Below are 8,547 nucleotides of genomic sequence, written 5' to 3'. Positions count from 1 at the left end.
CCTATAGGGCATAAAAGCCTGGCTTGGAGCCCGAGAGCTTGGCTTCATCCTTCTGGGGGTGGAGTCAGAGTGTCTGTGTCTCTGGCTGCTTCCCAGGTCGTGCTGTTGGTCCACAGTCCACCACCTGAGAACCTTTGTACAGCAGCTCCTAAGTGCAGGGCCATTAGATGAGCCCGTGACAACCCTTCCAGAAGTTGTAGAGAACTGGAAAATTATGAGTTGTCCCAAGTCTTTGTTGCTGGAATTGTAGTCTCCTTTCTTTTATGAAAAGATGATGGTAAATTTTTGTTTGCTTTGTTTTTGTTCTTTTGGTTTTCCAAGACAGGTTTCTCTCTGTAACCCTGACTGTCCTGTAGACGAGACTGGTCTCAGAGATCTTCCTGTCTCTGCAGGCCCCGAGTGCTAGAACTAAAGGTGTGGGCCACCACTGCTCAGTGCAAGTGGCAGCTCTTTTGTTGATTTGTTTCTCAGAGTTTGGGTGGGCTTTGGGTTTTTGGTGATTTGGTTGGTTTTGATTTTTTTAAGTCTTTCTATGTAGCCCTGTCTGGCATAGAACTCACCATGTACACAGGGCTGGCTTTGAACTCACAAAGACCCTCTGCCTCTTCTGTGTTAGGATTGAAGTCTTCAGACAACATGCCTGACACAGCACTTAGTGTATTCACATGTTAAAATAAGTTGGCAGCCACATGGTAGTGCATAATTTACACACACACACACACACACACACACACACACACACACACGAGAGAGAGAGAGAGACAGAGACAGAGACAGAGACAGAGACAGAGAGACAGAGAGAGACAGAGATACAGAGACCAGAGACAGAGAGATTCATAGAAATCTTGGAAACCCTGTTTTTCTGTATATGGGTATCTGCAGAAAGCAGTTTTTCTGAGGCCCTCAAGTGTCTTTTATTTTATTCTTTGTAGTATTAGGAATTGAACCCGGGCCCTTGAGTGTACTAGGTCAGTGCACTACCACTGAGATACACCTCCTGCCCTCCATTGTCTTTCTAAAATGTATTACTTGTCCTTTGTGTGGGGACAAGTTATTGCTCTGAACAAATTGGGCCCTTTATGAATGCTTCTATATCATTATATATTTCTATTAACGGCTATCAAACCTGCAGCCATGCCCTCTAGGAGGCTACTTACGGAAAGAGAACGGTCTGTCCCTCACTAAAGCAGGCGGCTGCCGTCTTGTTTTGTGGGTAACTATTTTGCTGTATCTACAGTTCATCCTCAACCCATTTTCTGTCACTTCTCCTTGTGCAAGTTTCTCCACCCATGCCTGCAGAATGCCAGGCCACCAAGCACATTAAATCAATGCTCTGTCATTGTACAAATCCATTTAAATCAATGGGCTGTGACCTGGGTACTATTTTATTTGTATCAAGAAATGAGGCATAGGTTTGGTAAGTACAGTGATTTGCCTCTTCTAATAGGAATTGATGATGACAGCATTGTCCTGACTTAGGAGGGGGAAGAACATAGTCATGACCGCTGAGTTGCTTGCCCTAGGTTAAAAAGTAAAGATTTCAAACCAGGAACTCCCAGATTTAGCCATTACTATAGCTTTGCTAGCATCTTCCAAAGTGAACTGTTAGAAATACAATCAATAGGTAAGGAAAGACAGATAATGAATACTAGATATACTATTCCTAGATGTATGCTAGTCTTATTGATGATGTGATTCCGATTTAAAAACCAAGCTGGAAGATGGGCAAGGTAGCACATGCCTTTAATCCCAGCGCTTGGGAGGGAGAGGCATGTAGATCTAAATTTGAGGCCAGCCTGGTCTACATAGTGAGGCCCAGGTTACTACCCAAGACCATATAAAGAAACCTTGTTTGAAAAAGAAAAACCACAGCCTCCAACACCAACACCAACGACAACAAACAGAGCAAAAACCCAAGCTGGAGGCCAGCTGTGGCAGTGCACACCTGTAATTCTAGCACCCCAGAGGTAAGGAATGAAACGTCACAAGTTCAAGGCCAGAGTGGGCTACATAGTGTATTCAAAGCCAGTCTAGGATACATAGCAAATGTGAGGCCCTGGACTATAGGATGAGACGCTGTCTCAGAAAAACAAAGGCAAAAACCAAGACGGGCCCTAGTGTCCTTGTGGGCACTGGCACTGTGCACAGTGTTATGGCTGTGAGTATGGCTTCAGTGTCTGTGAGCCCCTACGATGGTCTGTGCCTCTCAGCCCCCCACAGCTTCTCTTCCCCTCTTTAGTACCATTCAGGGGAAGGACCTGATGGAGACGTCAAACCTGGGCTCTCTGCCTAATGTTTGGCTATGCTCTCTGTCTCAGCTCCTATCAGACAGCTTCCCATTTTTAAGGATCCATTCCACAGCAAGTGGCTCCCAGTTCTCTGAGTCTGTGGTAAAACAGCACATTATAGAAAGAGTAAGCATCGGAACAAAGCCATTGACTCACGAGCCAGGAAGGGAGGGGGGAAAATGAAAACAGGCAAGGTCAGAGTCCCAGAACACTCTCTAAGGACGTGCCACCAAAACCAAAAACCGAAAGATCTCTCACAAAGCCCCACCTCTCAAAGATTCCCGCACCTCCTGATGGTATCACCTTGGAGATCATCAAGCCTCTGAAATCAGTCTTTGGGAGACTTCCAACACTCAGGCTCTGACATCCTGTTTTGAGAGCTGTATTGGACGATGGCTATGATCACCCCCAGAGCACGACAGGCTCTTGAGAGTAATCATTATTGAGTCCACTTTAAGTCCTTCCAAACTGCTGGACCACGCTCTGCTTCATACTGTCACAGTGTGTGTAGTTGTGTTACAGTTACAGGGAAAGCATCTATAATTATACCTGTGCTCCTTAGCCTTCTCCGCAGAAACTCCAGCTAGCAGGAGATGAATGTTTATCACGAGAGTTGTGGTCATAGTGGGTGGGAAAGACCATGACAGGCTATCAGCAAGGTGAAGACTGAGGTCAGTTCAGGGCTGAGTCAGAAGGCCTAAGAACGTGGTTTTGATTTGCAGCAACGGGAGGCTATGACTGCTGTGGAAAAGAAATGAATCTCGCCATCATTTCGATTTGCCCAGGACCATGGTGTCCGCCATGGTGGCCACCCCACATGAGGTAAGAGTAAATTTCCCTTCCTTATTGCACCAATTCAAACACCACATTGGTGCCTGATCATAATAGTCCTGGTACTTAGGAGAATTGGGGGTTTCAGGTCAGCCTGAGCTCTACAGAGAGATCAAAGCCCAGGGTGTGCTAGGCACAGAGAGCTCCTTAGGTTATGTAGGAGCCAGTCTCTTCCCTCATGCAACACCCAGAAATAATGCTTTGCCAGCTTCTGTATGTTCCTTAATCGGGTCGAGTTGACATCTGAAGCTGACTATCACAGGGGCTGACTATAAAACATGTTCAGTAAATATTAGCATTTCTCATGATTGGCACATCACCTACGGAAGCATGACTGTGGCACGGAAGTCCTGAAGAATTTAGGTGCACAGTCTCATACTTTGGGCTTTAAATGAGAGGGTTTATTAAGAACGAAATAAACCAACAAACAGACGCTCAAAACAGTGGGCAGAAACCGCCTAGGGGAGCCAGTTAAGGCAGCCCAGTGGAGTCCCCAATAGAAAGAGATCCAGGCAGAGCTGAGTCAGCGTCCCCTTGGGTAAGCCTCCCAAGTCAAAGAACAGATAGCAACTCCTAATGATACACCATCAAGTCAGCTCACAACATCTAGCAAAAAGCACCCAGGAAGCAGAGGTAGTCAGAGCTGAGGGTTGAGCTTTCTCTCTGTAGCCGAGCTCCCCAAAACTGAACTCCCAGCCTCTCCTTCCCGTTGTGGGCATGGGACTCACGACTGCACCTCGGTTGGAAGGGTCTCACCTTCCAGCTGTTCTCCAGGACACAGTTGTCATTCTTGGGCTGTCCTGTTGTTCCTTTCCTTTCCTGTCACAGAGTTAGGAAGCAACCCATCCCAAGACTAGGGATCAAGAAGGACATTTTGAGACAAACCTATTTGATTCTGAAATACAGGGGCCAGGGGCAAGGCCTCGTCCAGAGCCAACTTCTCAGTGAGCTCCACCCTATAGAATGTGTGCAAGAACAATGCGCCCACCCCTCATTCTTCATCAGCGTCAGACACAGAGCAGTCACCGCCTGCATTTTTATGGAATGGATTGCTACCTTAGGTAGTTATGGGGAGGTGTGCTATTGCTGCCGTTTTTAGTGAAGATTCTATTTGTTCCAGGTTTTGACATGCTCCCTGTGGTCTGGCTTAGCTAGTTGTTCTCAGGTCTCCTCCGTGACTGGTCTCCAGACAGACTGAGTACCCTGAGTACCTCCGTTTGTAATCTCTATTGTCAAGGCGATGAGACATGGAGTCATTCCGGGATCTCACAGGGCACGCCTACGAAAGGTTACCTTCACTTAACTGGGGTGGGAAGACTCACCCATTGTGGGAGGTACCGTTTCCAGTGCTGGGATGCTGGACAATACACAAAGGAGACTCTAAACTGAGTGTTAGCATCTATTCCTGGGACTAAAGGTGTGCGCCACCATGCCCAGCCCTTCCTTTCTTTTTCAATCTTCCAAAGAACAAAACAAACAAAAGAATCCCTCTCGAGTTCAGGCCAAAGGGAGGTGTGCCAGTGGCAAATGACAGGCCATCGGGAAAGCCTGCCTCCATCCCGGCAGCTGCATCCCAATCACCAAGTCACTCATTCCAGTGTCTTTCCTCCTCCTGTGATGAGGCCATCTGGATCCTTCTGGGAGAAGACACCTTCTGCAGCCCTGTAAACATTAAAGAGGACATCTTGAAGAACCCCAAACACACTCTCAGTCAGTTGTCCGTTTTAAGCTTCTTTATAAAGACTTTATATGACAAGCCCTCCTGTCCACTAATGCTAGTTCTTGCTACACAAGATGGAAAAGTCTTCCAGCACTGCATCTGTGCATGTGTGCATGCATACATGAGTGTGTGTGTGTGCACGCATACATGCCTCTGCGTGTGTGCATGCCTGTGTGTGTGCATACATTCCTCTGTGTGTGTATGTGTACAGGCCTTCGTGTGTATATGCCTCCATGTGTGTTACATACATGAGTGTGCTCCCAACCATGCACTCACATGTGGAGGCCAGAGCAGAACTTTATTGACTTGAGACAGGATGCCTCATTGGACCAGACAGTCCCCCCTTCTAGTTAGACTGTCTGTCCAGCAAACTCTTGGAATCCACCAGCTCCTCCCTTGATGCTGGGGTTCCAAATACATGGACATTCCTGATTACTGCCAGGAGTTTCCTTAGTCCCCTTCTAATCTCCCTTGATGTGCTGTGTCCTCAGTCTCCTTCTTCCTCCTCTGTCATAAAGAGATGATGACAGTGGAGTTCTCCATTCAGTCCCGAGACAGTCCCATGATTCCAGGACTAGTTCTGCTGATGGTGGTTTGCATTTTATGTAAACCAGTGGGTATTTGAAGGTTAGAAAAAATATTAAATTCTCACCAATGTTGATGTTACAATAAAATGAATACTGACCTTGAATATAGAAAAAGAATGAGGAAGACAAGGGGAGAAGGCGGGGCCTAGGGCAGAAGAGAACTAATGTTACTGCTGTTCCTACGAAGATGCTGGGGATGTAGCTCAGTGACACAGTACGTGCTTAGCAAACACAAAGCCCTATGTTTGATGTCCAGAACCAAACGGGGGGAGGGATGGAGGGAGGGGAAGGGAAGAGGGAGAAAAAGAAGGAAGGAAGGAAGGGAGGAAGGGAGGGAGGGAAGGAGGAAAGAAAGAAAGGAAGGAAGGAAGGAAGGAAGGGTGGGTCATTGCTGAAAGTCTAGATTCAGTGAGCTGTGACAGTCTAGAGTATAATTTAGCAAGCATTCCCGTGTAACTAATCTTCAATCTACACTTTAAGAATGTTTACACTTGAGCTGGAGAGATGGCTCAGTAGTTAAGAGCACTGACTGCTCTTCCAGAGGTCAATTCCCAGCACCTACATGGTGGCTCATAACCATCTGTAATGAGATCTGATGCCCTCTTCTGGTGTGTCTGAAGACAGCGACAGTGTATTCATGTGAAATAAATGTCTTTTTAAAAAAAAAAAAATGTGCGGTTGGGGATTTAGCTCAGTGGTAGAGTGCTTGCCTAGCAAGCGCAAGGCCCTGAGTTCAGTCCCCAGCTCCGGAAAAAAAAGAAAAAAAAATGCTTACACTTTATATCTGTTTAATGGAGGAAACAGGAAATGATCACCCACCTAACCAAGGGAGAAGATTCAAATGCTGGAAAGATCCAGACAGCGAGAGCCAAACTCCAACTTCACTGTTTGCCTGACTAAGAATAACACAAGTTAACTTGATCTCTGGCTCTGAACGTCTCCATTTCCTTAGAATAACCCCTGGCTTAAAGACCAAAGGATCTAAGAAGTGCCAGGACTCTGGCGTTTATTAAACTCTTTAATGGGTGGGGGGCTGTGTGAATTAGGCTTGTGTTTATCAGGAAAAGAAATGGAGAACTACACGTTAGGAAGAGTGTTTGTAATCCAGCCATTTTCAGGATTGTCCTTAATTTCTGGTTAGCCTGCGAAGGGCTGCCCAAAGCACCTCGTCCCACATTCTGACTGACCTGTTTTCATGCTTCGTCAACTCTGTAACTAATGTGTGGTTATGAGCAGATCCCTGATTCAAAGCAGTCACTTTGACTCTAGGACAAATTAATGAATGGCTCAAGATTATTTCTTCTATGATGTCATTTCTCTCTCTCTCTCTCTCTCTCTCTCACACACACACACACACACACACACACACACACACACACAGAGAGAGAGAGAGAGAGAGAGAGAGAGAGAGAGAGAGAGAGAGAGAGAGAGAGAGAAGGAAGTAATGCCAGGGGTTCAGGATAAGGAGTATGTGATTCCAAAGAGGCCCAGGAAGGAGGTTTTGGAGTGCGTGGCCATTCTGTGTCCTTGCAGTGGTGACTTCAGGAAGTCCACCATGCACTAAGGTAAGCTGCCCTCCTTGCATTCACTTAAAGCACAGATTAACTGGCCCAGCTCCGGGTGACTTTCCTTGTTTAGAGGACAGTGACCCAAAGGGCTATAGTTTATGAAGGGACAAAGGAGGAGTCAGAAATGCAGAGGCAAGCGGACAGAGTGGGAATACACTCGGCAGGTAGGCAATTGCTATGAGTACTTTTTCATTCCTTTTTTCTGATAGTTGCTTCCTGAAAATAAATTTTTTATCGACCTTTATGGGCTTCCTTCTTCTCTTCCCAAGGAGATGACTATCCTAATTAGTCATTGTCACTGCTTCTTCTACAAAATACTCATCGCTAGTTAATTTTTAAGTTAAAATCGCTGTTCACATTACAATATACTTGAACTTTTCTCAGAACACTTAACCTCCGAAATAAAGTGTTGGTTTGAACACCTGCTTCAGACAGGCCCAGGGCAAGACATGCTCTGAAGAGGTTCTCCTCCTACAGCCTGTCTGGATTGTAGCTTCTAGGTAAATAGCATCACACAAACCTGTTGTTTTTTTAATTTTCTAGAAACTACCTTTAAACATGAAGTTGGAGCTGAGGAGACGGCTCAGACAGTAAAGGGCTTACCATGCAAGCATGAGGATTTGATTTCAGGTCCCCAGCATCCACCTTAAGAGCCAGACACTGGGGGCAGGTATCATAGCTCCACAGTCAAGAACCAAACCTGTGGAACCCTAGGACCCCCATGGTGGCTCTCAGCTGCCTGTAACTCCCATTCCAGGGAATTCACTGCCCTCTTCCGACCTTCAGATGTTCCTGTACTCAAATGGGACACGTGAACACACATAAGCACACACGTACACACAAAGACAATAAAAAATTTTATTTCCAAAGCTTGGTGTGTCCATGCACACCTGAAATAGCCCTGGGAAGGAAAAAGTGGGTGGATCCCTTAGGGACTACTGGTCTGCCAGTCTAGCAAGCTCCAGGTTCACTGAGAGTCACTGTTTCAAACCGGAGAGTGGACACTGCACTTCTGTTTACACAGACACACGTGTGTGATGAGCATACAAGCATGCACACCCTCCCTTGCAGGCACAGGCGTGTGCGAGGTCTCAGTTATGTCTGCACATATAATGTGCAGACCAAGAAATAAAGAAACATTTTAATACTAACCCAAGATAATATAATCATTTTGACAAAAATTAATATGGATATTATGAGCATGTGTTTTACATTTAAAGACCATTTCAATTTGGGTAAGGTACTGATAAGTCTATGGGTAGCTGTCATAGCTGGGTAGGTCAGTTCCAGTCTGGGCTACTCCATTTTGAAGCTTAGGATAAACAACCTTTCACTTTGAACTTTGATTTCGATTGGATATCTGAACTCCCACACACATTCCTCATTTATCTATTGGTCAATACACGGTGTGTCTACAATGCTCTAGTCATTATGCCACAAACTGGAAATACAAAAGTGCTGTAATAACAAGGCGTTGTTTGCCCTACAGCTCCATCTGTAGGAGGGAGAGACACACACAAAGGAACAATTATACAAAAATGGAAAGAATAGTG

This window comes from Rattus rattus, chromosome 1 (genome assembly GCF_011064425.1).
Source record: "Rattus rattus isolate New Zealand chromosome 1, Rrattus_CSIRO_v1, whole genome shotgun sequence".
Classification (NCBI taxonomy): domain Eukaryota; kingdom Metazoa; phylum Chordata; class Mammalia; order Rodentia; family Muridae; genus Rattus; species Rattus rattus.
Note: the sequence above shows the minus strand (reverse complement) of the source record.